Here is a 12,861-nt window from a genome sequence, read left to right on the forward strand (position 1 = left end):
GCAACATGGGTACTCCTTGGATGAGGAATCAAATTATGCATCCAATGAGTGTTTCCACTCGAAATTTGAGTAAACCCATAGGGAGATAAGTTGAAAATACGAGTTGAAAAAATAGATTATTGTTTTTTCCCTCTAAAATTTGATGATGTAATCTAATATTATTTTATTATTTGAACTATTATTTTATAATTTCCTTAGAAGGCCCATTTGAGACCTCAAAACTCCCCTAATGTTAATGATAAAAGGACCGTACCACATAGGTTTGAATTTTCTTGCCCCCAAGGTGTCTATATCTTAGTCTAGAGCAAAACAAGGTCCCCTTAATAGAAAACCCTAGGTCATATAGTCTTGTCATATTGGGCTTTTACTCTTTTCTTATGAGCTTCATTCATTATCGATGCATCCCAATGTTTCCCATCAAGATGTTCCAAATGAATGAGGTGTTCTTCAAGACTTGAGGTGTCTGGAAGAATCTGGACTTCCAATTTGAGAGATGAAATTTCACATTCTATAAGAAAGATTGATTCCAACCCATAAACCAACTGAAAAGGAGTAAAACAGGTAGTTGGTCTTAACAAACATTCGGTATGCCCAAAGCACATGATATAGCATGATGTGCCAGTTGGACTTAGCTTGATTGATCATCCTTTGCAAGATAGTCTTAAGAGATTTATTGACAGATTCTACTTTTCCATTGCCTTGAGGATAATAAGGAGACAAATTCTCCTGCGAAAATCCCAACATCAAATCCAACTCAGACATCATCTTATTCTGGAAGTGACTTCCATGATCAATGACAATCTCTTTAGTAATATCGAAGCGTGAAATGACTTGGTTGAACATAAAAAGAGTTGTTGTCTCACCGTCGTAGTAAAATAAATACCCCACTTAGTAAATGGACCAACAGTGATGACAAGAAAAAGGCAGAGCTGGATGAGCGTGCATGTTTCGAGTATACATTTGACAAGGATGGAACTTCTTGACTGCTTCAATATAATCTTTGAAAACAAGGTCCAAAAATAACCCGCATGCAATATTTTTTGGGTTGTATCAAGCCCAAATAGATGACCTTCATAAGATCCACTGTGGAAGTCATTTAAAATTGACTCAGCTTCTTCTAAGGTTAAAAACCATCTAAGGATTGAATCAATCTCGAAGCAGTATAAATTATCACCAATGATAAGATAATTTTTAGCTAGGTGATGCAATTTTCGGCATTCGTCCTTATAAAAAGAATGAGGAAACTTTGAAACCTGAAGATATATAATAATATCTCCATACCAGGGACTTTGTGAGGAGATTAGAAATATATGCTCATCTAGAAATGATTCTTCATAAATAACATATCCTTCACAAGGCAATTCCGGTATCAATTCTGCAAAAACTAAAGATTTCTTCCACTTAGCTAACATAAACTCAAGATAAAACTCTTGCAAAATGAAAATACATTTAATTTATTTTCCCCCAATCACTTGCTTATTGAGAACAGATTGAAATGGGTTGATGTTAGCCAGTACAAAGGTTTTTCTGAGTAGAATGTAATGACGAAGTCGTTGGAAAACATGAATAGCTGCGAAAGCCAATTTCTCAATATGAGAGTACCTATGTTTAGGACCAACTAAGCCACGTCTTAGATAATAAATCACATGCTCGCTAAGGGAATTATCTTCCTAAACCAGAAATATACCAATATTTTATTCTTCCTTTGTGAGATACAAGAGGATATATTTTCTATAATTAGGTGGACTCAAAAGAGGAGCAAAGGTCAATTCATTTTCAAAGCATCAAATGAGTGTAGAAAAAAATCATCCCAAACAAATGGAACTCCTTTTTTAAGTAAACGCACAAATCCTTTTGTGATCTCAACATATTTTACAATAAATATCCTTAAAATTTTTGCTTTTCCTTAGAGACTTTTAAGTTGATGGATATTCAACGGGGTAGGAAACTGAAATATTGCCTCAACCTTTAACGGGTTAATATGAATCCATTTAACATATGCACATGCTACAACCCAACCCGAGCTATGCAGACCTAGCCACCTTCTGAACCTGCAGTCCTCTCTCTCAGCAACCTCCTGCTGTTGAGGCCTCCCTGATCATGCATCCCTTTGAGGAGGGCGATCCTCATTCATCCACTCAACAAGGAACTAAAGAAAATGTAGAAGCTTTCATATCCCTGATCACTGAGAATGGAGCTCGAAGGAAGAGGCCATCAATCAATAAATTTGTCAAGAAGCTCGAAGATATACCAGAGATCTCTCTTCCACCTGCACTCCCTCGAAGAGCAGCTATTTCTCTTGCAGAACGCGGACTTGTAGGACAGTTCACGGGGTTATGGCCTTCACCCAAATCAGTACAAAAATGGGTGGAAAGAAATTGGAATGCAACCATCCAGGGGAAGATAGCAATATGATTTTGTGGAAGGGGATATTAAACTTTTATCTTTGAAACAAAGGAAGACACATATTTGATATTCAGAAATGGTCCATACTTCATGGACTCAAGAGGTTTATATCTGAACAGGTGGACGCCATATTTCGACCTAGAAATGGATGTTCCAAGAAAAGTTCCAGTCTGGGTCAGGCTCCCGCATCTTCCACTCCATTGCTGGGGAGATGATTTAGTAAATGCTATAGGAAATGCAGTGGGCAAGTATATAGACAGATGTGAACCAAAGGATAACATGCAGGCATGTGCCAGAATATGTGTGGAAGTAGATCTCAGAAAAGGTCTTCCAGAGGTAATAAAGATCAAGGTCGACAAGTGGATGCATATCCAGCAGTTGGACTATGAGCATATACCATTTAAATGCAAGGTATGTCACGAGTATGGTTATTTTGCTAATAGGTGTCTTAAAAAAAGAGAATTAAAATGTAGAAGAACAAGAGAATGCATGGGAACAAGTAGAAAGGAAAAAACCTATCAACAAGCAGACAATACCAAATAATCCAAAGCTTCAAGAAACAAACACAACCACTTCTCAACCTCCAGCGAATGTTATCCCTCCCGAACATACAACTCCGAACCCCTTTGAGCCCTTGGAAGACTCCTTTGAACCTCTCTCTCCCAGATCGCCAACATCGAATCCCAACTCCCTAGCTCTTATAACCAACTCCCCCAATCCTACTTCCTCTCCACCTCTTCCCTTAGTGGATTGCATTCTAACCAGAAATAAAGCCAAAGAAAATCCCCAAATTTGGGGTCAACAAAATAAAGTGGGAAGAAAATCCAATAAGGAAATCAGAGATGAGGTAGCCGCTAAAGAAATGGCATTAGGAACTCAACAACCAATGGAAACATTTCTTAGGAAAAATACAAGAAGCAATGAAAAAATCCAGCAAAGAGGAAAGGGAGGACCACACCAACACAATAGTAAATAATGATATTGGTCTCATGGAATTGTCGCAGCCTCGACACTATCTTAAAGATCAACACAGCTAGAGATATTTTAATCAAGGAAAAGACAGACATTTATATGATCCAAGAGACCAAAACAGGCAAGAAAGAAAATCAAAAAATGATTCAAAAATTAAGAAATTATGAAGGAACAGTGTTAGAGGCGACAGGAGCATCAGGAGGAATCTGCACCATTTGGGACAAAAGGAAATGGGAACTAATAACTCAAAAAATCATCATTCATTGGATTAGAACAGACTTGAGAGACCTCAATACAAAGGAGTTGTATAGCATTATTAATGTTTACTCCCCAAATCATTACAGTGAAAAAGAATAGAGCTGGAATTCGATTAAATAAGAACTAGTAGAAAGACAAAATGGGAAATTAATCCTTGGAGGAGATTTAAATCTGATAAGGAACACAGAAGAAAAATTTGGTGGGAAATATCACTCTGACTCATCAAGAGAAGCTCTTGAAGAAATAATGGAACAACATAATTTAATAGACATTCCACCAAGCAATGGAAAGTATACTTGGAATAATAAGAGAATAGGTAAGAATAATATAAAGGAAAGGTTGGATAGAATCCTTATTCATGAAAGCATAGCAGCTGCATTTACTCTTGTGAAAAGCAAGATTGTCCACACAACAACATCAAACCACAAGTCCATGGTTTTAAGCTTGGGTAAGTTGGGAAATCAAGGATCGCTCCCCTTCAGATATAACTCAATTTGGGACAGTGAGGAAGAATTCGGAAAACAAATCAAAGATGGCTAGAAAATAAGTGTCACAGGTTATCCTCAGTACGTTTGGGAAACAAAGCTAAAGAACCTAAGGCTGCACTTAAAAACTTGGGCAAGAGAAAATGATATCCGAGATAAAGCCAGGAAAATCGAATTGCAAAAAAAAATTAAAAACATTTGCAAGGAAAAAAAAACAAATAAGAAAGAAAACAATTCACAAGAAAAGGAAATCTTTATGGAAATTTACAAACAAACTAGGAAATAAGAAGAGGAAAGCCGACTGAAATCAAAATGCCTTTGGTTGAAATCAGGAGATAAAAACACAACCTTTTTTGATAATACAATGAAAATAAGGAGGGCAAGAAATCAGATTGAACAGATTCAAGTAGATGGGCAGGAGATAAAAGGAGCTGAGGAAATAAAAATTGCAACTCACAAACACTTCAAAGAACTTCTTACAACAAGTGATCAGTAGGCAGTTAATGAATAATTTCTGGAACACATAAAAAAAAGTGATCAGCATAACAGGGAATTAAATAAAGAAATCATTGAGGACGAAGTCAGAGAAGCGGTTTGGAGCCTCCATCCTGATAAATCCCCAGGGCCAAATGGGTTTACAATGGCTTTTTACAGACAACATTGGGAAACTATTAAAAAACATCTTATGAGAATGCTCAAAAATGTTTTTAAAAAAAAATAAATTGGAGGGAATACAAAATCCTCGTATTTGGCCTTCATACCCAAAGAGTCCAATCCAACAACCTTCAATAGATACAGACCAATTTCCCTTTGCAACTCTTCTTATAAGATAATCACCAAAATTCTAGCAAATAGAATAAATTTTTATTTTTATTTATTTATTTATATCTAAAAACTAAGGAGGATTTGTTCCCAAGAGGCAAATCACAGATAATATGATCATCGTCCAAGAGTCTATTCACAGTAGTATCCAAAGGAAGGAGAAATGGATGATTGTAAAATTAGATATGGCTAATGCATTTGATAGAGTTAACCATAATTTTCTTGCTTCAGTTCTCAAAAAATTCGGCTTCTCAATAGATTTTATAGAGACTATCTAGGCGTGTATATCAACCTCTTGGATAGCTCCTCTAATAAATGGAAGGCCCAATAAATTCTTACAAAGCTCAAGAGGGCTGTAACAATTCTACCCTCTTCCTCCTTTCCTCTACATCATCATGGCAGAAGCGTTAAGTGCAACATTGGAAAGTGAGAGAAAGGGGAAAAATATAACAGGTATCCAGATAACGAGAGGGGTCAAAAATATAAATCACTCTCTTTTTGTAGATGATACCCTTCTTATGGGTGGGGCATCTAGCATAATTGCGAGTCAATTTAAAAAAGTGTTGGATGAATTTCTCCAAGCCTCAGGAGGAATTTTAAATAACACCAAATGTAGAATATACTGTTGGAACACCTCCCCAACAGTTATGCAGCGTATATCACAAATTTTGGAAATTCCAATACAAATAAAATGGACTCAATTCACTTATCTTGGGCTACCATTAGCAAAGGAAACGGTAAAATCAGAAATACGGAGCAAGCAAGTGGAAAAAATGAAGGATAAAATTCAGAATTGGGGAGTGATGTGTCTTAATTTGGCAGGAGGAGTGATCATGATTAATGCACTCCTTTCGGCCCTTCCCATATATCAATATGCAATAATTATGGCTCCGGCAAGTGCCCACAAGAAAATGGAAATAATAATAAGAAGCTTCCTATGGCAAGAAGGAAAACAAGAAAACAAAAAATTCAGTTTAGTCTAATGGGAGCAAGTTACTCTTCCTTATGAAAAAGGAGGTATAACAATTCGATTACCAGGACTAATGGACATTTCTTTAGGGACAAAAATAATTTGGAGAACAATAAATGGAAAAGATTACTGGTGGGAAAAAGTTCTAACAATGAAATATTTAAATTTTCATAGAACAAAGTTGATAATTGACCCTATTCCAAACATGCCATGCACTCAAATCTAGAAACTTGTAAAAAAGATAATCCCTCTTATTAGAGAACAAATATCCAAAAATCCAAGGAACAGAAAAACAATTTCTCTCTGGGAGGATCGAATAATGGGAAAAAATCCTCTAAATATGAAGCAAAATTTAAGAGGACTTCAGTGTTGGATGGAAGAGAAAAGGATAAACACTTTATACTCTATTTCTGAGTGGGATCGGGACAATTGGCTTAGATGGAAAATACCAACAATATTAAAAAGTCAGTGGAGGAAATTAAAAACACACCTTTTAGGGGCTGCACCCATCAATAAAGAGGAGCAGGATGGCTTTATTTGGGACCCGAATGGAGGGGAATACATAGTGAAATCTGGGTATAACCTTCTTCAAGAACATCAAAGTCAACAAGATTGGATTCTTTGGAAGGCAGCTTGGAAAACAGAATGTTTGCCCAAAATCAAAGTCTTCATGTGGACTCTACTCAAAGGTAAAATTCTCACCTCTGAAAATTAAAAAAAAAAAGGAATACAAGGGCCCTCTATATGTGTTATGTGTCAAAGGGAGGAAGGAACAATTCAACATCTTTTCATGAATTGTATGGTGGCTAGAGAGTGTTGAAATCATTTAACGAGTCCCTTGGAAATAAACATAAAATTTTCAACTCAGCTGACATCACTTCATAAAAATTGGGACAAAAGCTACCCGTACACAAAAAGAACAAAAGCAACGTTAAGTAGGATATGGAAGTGCCTTCCCTCAATCTTGTGCTGGCAGATTTGGTTACCCAGAAACAAATTTATTTTCAAGGAACAAAAACCAAGTTTAGGAAATATTCTTTCAAAAACTTGGAGCCAAGTTTTAGAGATAACAAGCACAAATGGAATATCAAAAATGGACCGGAGTAGCCTACAACAAGAAGAAAAAGATTGGTATAGCAAAGCAATTTTAGAAAACAAAACAGAAACTATAGAAAAAAAAGAAAAAAGCCTCCACAACCAAGAGTTGGAAATCAAGACTAGATGATAAAGAATTTGCAGAATGGATGAAAGAATAGAAAAGATTCATTCTCTTTTTTGATGGAGCTTCAAAAAATAACCCAGGAAAAGTAGGAGCAAGTGGAGTTATCATAGATCTAAAAGGAAAAAAAATCATACATTATGAATAGAGTCTTGGAGAAATGACAAACAACAGGGTTGATGCATACAACCTTCTATTAGGCACAAGGCTTTTAAAAAAAATGCGATTAATGACCCTATAATAATAGGAGATTCGACAATTATCATAACAGCAATGGCAACCGAAAAGGACTTCAAAAGCACTGCTATCAACAAAATTTGTCAAAGGATTAGAACAAACATAAAAAATCTGGGAGACATAACTCTCAAGCATGTTATGAGAAATCAAAACAAGGAAGCAGATAGCTACGCCAACAAAGCAATTGAAAGACTAGTTGGGACTATAAAAGAAAATAATGAAGTCTATGTAGAAAATATACCATGATTTTCACATCCATAATGAGGATTGAGAAAGAAGAAATAGGAAAGAAGCATATCAAAAGGGGAAAAAAAGGAGAATCAAAACATCACTTCAAGAAGTAGACTACCTATAGAAAACAATGAAGATCTGATAACAGATGATATCAAGTGCAATCAACATAGTTCAGAGCACAATATCCTCCCAATTCTAAAAAAGCTTCAAAGCATGATTGATAAAGATCACATTCATCCTTTACTCTTGAGCAAAGATGGCATTAGTCATATCAACCATAGGCAGCATGATCGAAAATGTCATACAAGTTTAAGTCATGTTTCAACGGGCATCTGTGCAAGCAATCAGGTTATCCGATTCACGATGGTCACCTACAGAAACAAGTCACTACTTCACCCTGAGATCAATAAATTGGCGGCAACTCCTAGTAATATTCACTATCTGGAAAACTCTGAGCCTCATCTATCAGGCCATTCCATTAATAATCCCCGCAATCTGCTTGAAGCTTATAGGTTTAAGCCCACAAGAGCCTGACATCCTCCCTTCCCCAGTCTTTCAAGTTGTGTACACAAGAGCAATCCGCATCAGCTGGGGACTACCTTTCATCCTCAGTACTATCATTCAGTTGTCTGCTTCGATTCAGCTGAATAGAGCTCTATCTTCCCTTGTCACAATCAGCCTAAAGCTTATGGACTGAATCCCATAGGATTTCCTCCCTTCCTTGGTCTCTCAAGTCATTCACATAGGATCAATCCACATCGCTATCACTCAGTTGACAACTTTGTTTCCTTTATCGACCAACGCTCTGTCTTCTCCTATCTCATTCATAGGTACTCATACAACTCCTTCGTCCTTGGGCTTCAGACTCCTTTCCCAATCACTCTGGAAACTATCTCTTTCTCTCAACACCCTCAAAACTCTGTCTTTGTGGAGCTAATCTCTTCATACTCATTTCACAATCTGTCAAAACATCACCCCTCGGCCAACATCTTAAAACATGACCACTATAAGGAATGGTTTCAGTTAAAGCAAAGACAGAGTTATGGTGGGTCGAGTGAAGCTTTGGAGAGCTGTCAACAAAAGGATCCCATTGTTTAGAACTTCATCGACAACAACAAAGGAACAAGCATAAATCATCCTAGTAACGGCATTCACTAGAATCAAAAAAGAAATAGCCACCACAGAGATTCAAAGCAAGAGAATGGCTTGCAACCCACTAGATAGAGCAGAAAAGAATGACAGTTGCCCAACTTGTAGGAACAACAGGTTTACGATTGGAATATTCAACCAAGCACAAAAGGACCTCAGAGCCGAGATGAAGACTGTCAAAGTGTACAAACAAAGAGACATTGATCTCTAGAGAGCTGAAATAGAAGAACTAAAAGACAAATTCAAACATCTGGAAGAAGTTGTTGAGTACATAAAAACTCTCAACCAAAGTCAGCAAGGGAAAACATCCTCCAGGTATAGCAAGAAGCGCCGCCCCCAGCGGGAGGAATCAGTTAACCAATTCTAGTGATTGTGTCTCTTCTTCCTCATGCAATGCAAATATAGCTTGTTCCTAGGACAATTTGTAAGCCAGTATGCCACTTTAGTATTTGAAGGTTATAGTTTCAAGGCTGCAAATGTAGTTGTGGGGACTGTGCTCCCATTTTGTGCAATACATTTGAAACAAATCTCTTCCGAATGTACAAGGAGTTTGCTCCTTTTCTTTTTTGCAATATAAAAAAAAAGTAACCCACTGTGTTAAAAAAAAAAACATGAATCCCTTCATTAGACACAATGAATCCCAATAACCAACCAGATGTGACCGCAAAAAATCACTTATTAGGGTTCAACCAGATTTTATAGTAACAACATCTCTCAAAAACTAAATGAGGGTGTTTTGGATGTTCCATTCTCTTGTGAAAGCAAGCAACTAAATCATCCAAATAAGCTTCAATTATATGATTAATGACATGGAAAGCGTAGGGCACATCCTGTTGAAATGTAGCCCCAACTTTTTTAAGGTCAAAAGGCATTTTCCTGTATGAAAACATACCCCAGGGGAAAAGTAATGTTATCTTATGTTGTGAGGACGAAATGTTATTTGATTGTATCCAAAAAATCCGTCCATGAAGGAAAATATTTCATTTCTAGCACACTCATTAATAAGATCGATAAACAGAGTGGAAAATTTTTCTTTAGGATAAGCTTTATTCAAATCCCTAAAATTGATGCATACACGTATGTTTCCTTACTTTTTATCAACAGGGACTAGTTTTGAAACCCATTCATTCAAAGGAACAGGGCAGATGAAACCTGTCCTAAGCAACTTCACTACCTCAGCCTTAGTAACCATAGCTTTCTAGGATTAATAAGTTGAATATTTTTTCGTACAATATTTACATTTTCATAAGTCTTGATCTCATGTTGAACTATTGAAGGATCAATTCCTGGGATTTATTCATAATACCAAGTGAATACATCTAGAAACTCTTTAAATAGTTCGGTATAGATTTTGATTTTTTCAGGGGAACACTCAACTCCAATGAAGATATTCTCAATAACATTGGGATTCCTAGAAATGTTCACCAGAATGGTTTCTGAAATATTAGACATGTTACCTTCAGCAAAAATATGTGATGGAGCCAAAGGGTTTAAAATTTTATGAACATTTCCACTCGAAGAAGGACTAGACAAACTTGATTCAACTTTGTGAAAGTCAGGGAGAAAATAGGACCGATGATGCAAATCATCCCATGGTCTTTATACACCATTAATTGCTTCTAAAATTGCCTCTTTAGATGGTAAAATAATATCAAGGCAATCCATAGCCGAAGTAGAATCAACTGTCCAGACTGGAGCCACATCACTATCCACATCCTCTAATGGGAGAGGGATGGGATGAGAGTCTGTAGAATTAACAATAGATTGATAGCAATTTCCACTACAAATATGGGATAAGCCATTCCACCTACTTTCCCTTCTTCTAATGTGGAAGTAGGAGGGGGAAGGACCAAACATTGCCAAGGAAAGATCATGGAGGATGAAATGGCATTAACGTGAACAACTGGAGATGGAAGATCAAACGTACCCATCAAAGAATAATACAATCCAACTCCTAAATTCTTGATAGGATTCTTGGTATTCTTTACCAAGGGGATAGTGGAGTCAGTAGATGCATTAGGGTTGTTGGGAGAGTAGGCTAACTAATCAATCGTAACAATTCTCCCTTCATGAAGAAAGCATAGGATGTGAAATAAATACTAGATAATGGCATCCATTGCGTAAACCCAATTGCAACCCAACAAAATATTATAATCGAGATTAGCATCAACTATATCTACTTCAACATTAACGACCTTTCCCCTTACACAAATAGGGAAGGCAAGTAGAATCCCATGAGGCCTATGAGAATGAAAATCGAATGCAGTTAAGAGAGTAAGAGAGGGAATAACTTTAGGTGACCCAATATCTTTCCAACATGACATAGACATGATGCATGTGGAAACCCCTTCATCAACTACGGTCTGAAATATTGTCTTCTTATGATACGTAGATTTAATATGAAAAGCCATATGATGAGGGAGTATCGTTTTGACATGTGACATATAAAATGTAATTACCATAGTTTTATTTAGGTCTACTTCTCCGATCGCATTAAGAAAATAAATCATTTGTATATGACACGATTGGATTACCTCTAACATCGACATAGAACAGGGGATTTGAGCTAAATATTCAACAATAGAATAGTTCTTAGCAACCCTCGCATTGGGATTATAAGTTGACTATTTTGAGGAGCCTTTCGGCATCCAAGATATAGGCTCTACTACAGGCCTCTCTATATGAAGAGTTTCTGGAAAATTGGAAGAATTTTTAGCCTTAGAAGGCTCTACCTCTCCATAATCATGAGCTCTAGTTGAAATATCAACATAAGACTTAACCATATATACATTTGGTGTAGATTCCCCATCTTGGTTTCCCTCTGTAGGGGTTCCAATACTAGCATTCGTGCCAACAAGTAATTTCTTCCATTGGGGAAAAGGGTTGGTAAGCACAGCCTGGGAACTACAAGAACCTTACTGAGATAAAAACCGTTGAGTGTCCTGAATCTTGGGGAAAATATGTGTAAGGTGATCCCCACTGCATAAATTGCATGGGAAGTTAACCTTCATCTTAGATTCTTTTTTCCCTCATTATTGTCACCACTAGGTTTATTAGCATTTCCCTTCTCTCCCATATATTTTTTCTTCCCGCGTCCCTTATTCTTCCCATTAGATTGTTGATTTCCTTTGGGATTTGAGGATTGGACAGTATTAACTACTAAATTTTGAGAAGGAGAAGACATAGACGATGTAGTATGTCTTTCAGAAGAAGATTGTAATGAAAAGTATTGTAATTGATTCAACAAACTAATCATATTACTATCAATTGATCCTATAACCCTGTCGGCATGGGGGCCTAGCTTCATCTTGGCGATATTGACTTTCGATCTAGGAGCATTAAGAAATCTCTTATAGATAACTCCCGACTGGGAATAGATGAGCTCTAATTACTGGGCTCTAAAGATATCTTATTCTTCAGTGAACACCCTGGAAAGTGACACATCCTTAGAAATATCTGGTTGCAATGATTTCAAAAACCATTCCAGAAGAAAATCATCAGGGATATAGGCCTTGATCAATCTCTTCCTTCTATGCCACTCTTGAATGTGGTCAGAAATATGTGTAGCCTTGTCCTACTCAAAATTGGCCAGGAGTTCAACTTTGTCATCATAACGAATAGGCAACTGAAAATGGTTTAGAAACATTATAGCTAAATCACCAAACATAGAAAACATCCCCCCCTTAACTTGATGTACCATTTAGCCACATTTCCAGTTAAGGTGCATTGGAATAGTATCAACCTAATTGAATCATCAATCAAAGAGTTTGAGGAGCACCATGAATGGAAAGTGGTTATATGATCAGCCCAGTCCTCACCAGAATTCCCTTCAAATTTCAGAATATCGGATGGAAGTTTAGTAGGGACCAGAGGCCATGCTGGATTATAACGGATTAGATCTTTAGTTAATTTTGAAAGATCTGGAAAACTAGTGTAGCCAGGAATGGTAAGTGCGAAGGAACAAGAGAATTCCAAGCTCCAAGAGTGGAATTTAAAATATTTGAAAAAGAGTATCCTGGATTTTGAGAGGCACCAGGATGCCACAGGTTACTCGTAGAAACACATGAACCATAAGGAAAACCTTTTATTCTAGGGGTATACGGAGGGTA

Source organism: Pinus tabuliformis, chromosome 1_2 (genome assembly GCF_031772625.1).
Source record: "Pinus tabuliformis cultivar Carrire ecotype Pingquan chromosome 1_2, CPIR1, whole genome shotgun sequence".
Lineage (NCBI taxonomy): Eukaryota > Viridiplantae > Streptophyta > Pinopsida > Pinales > Pinaceae > Pinus > Pinus tabuliformis.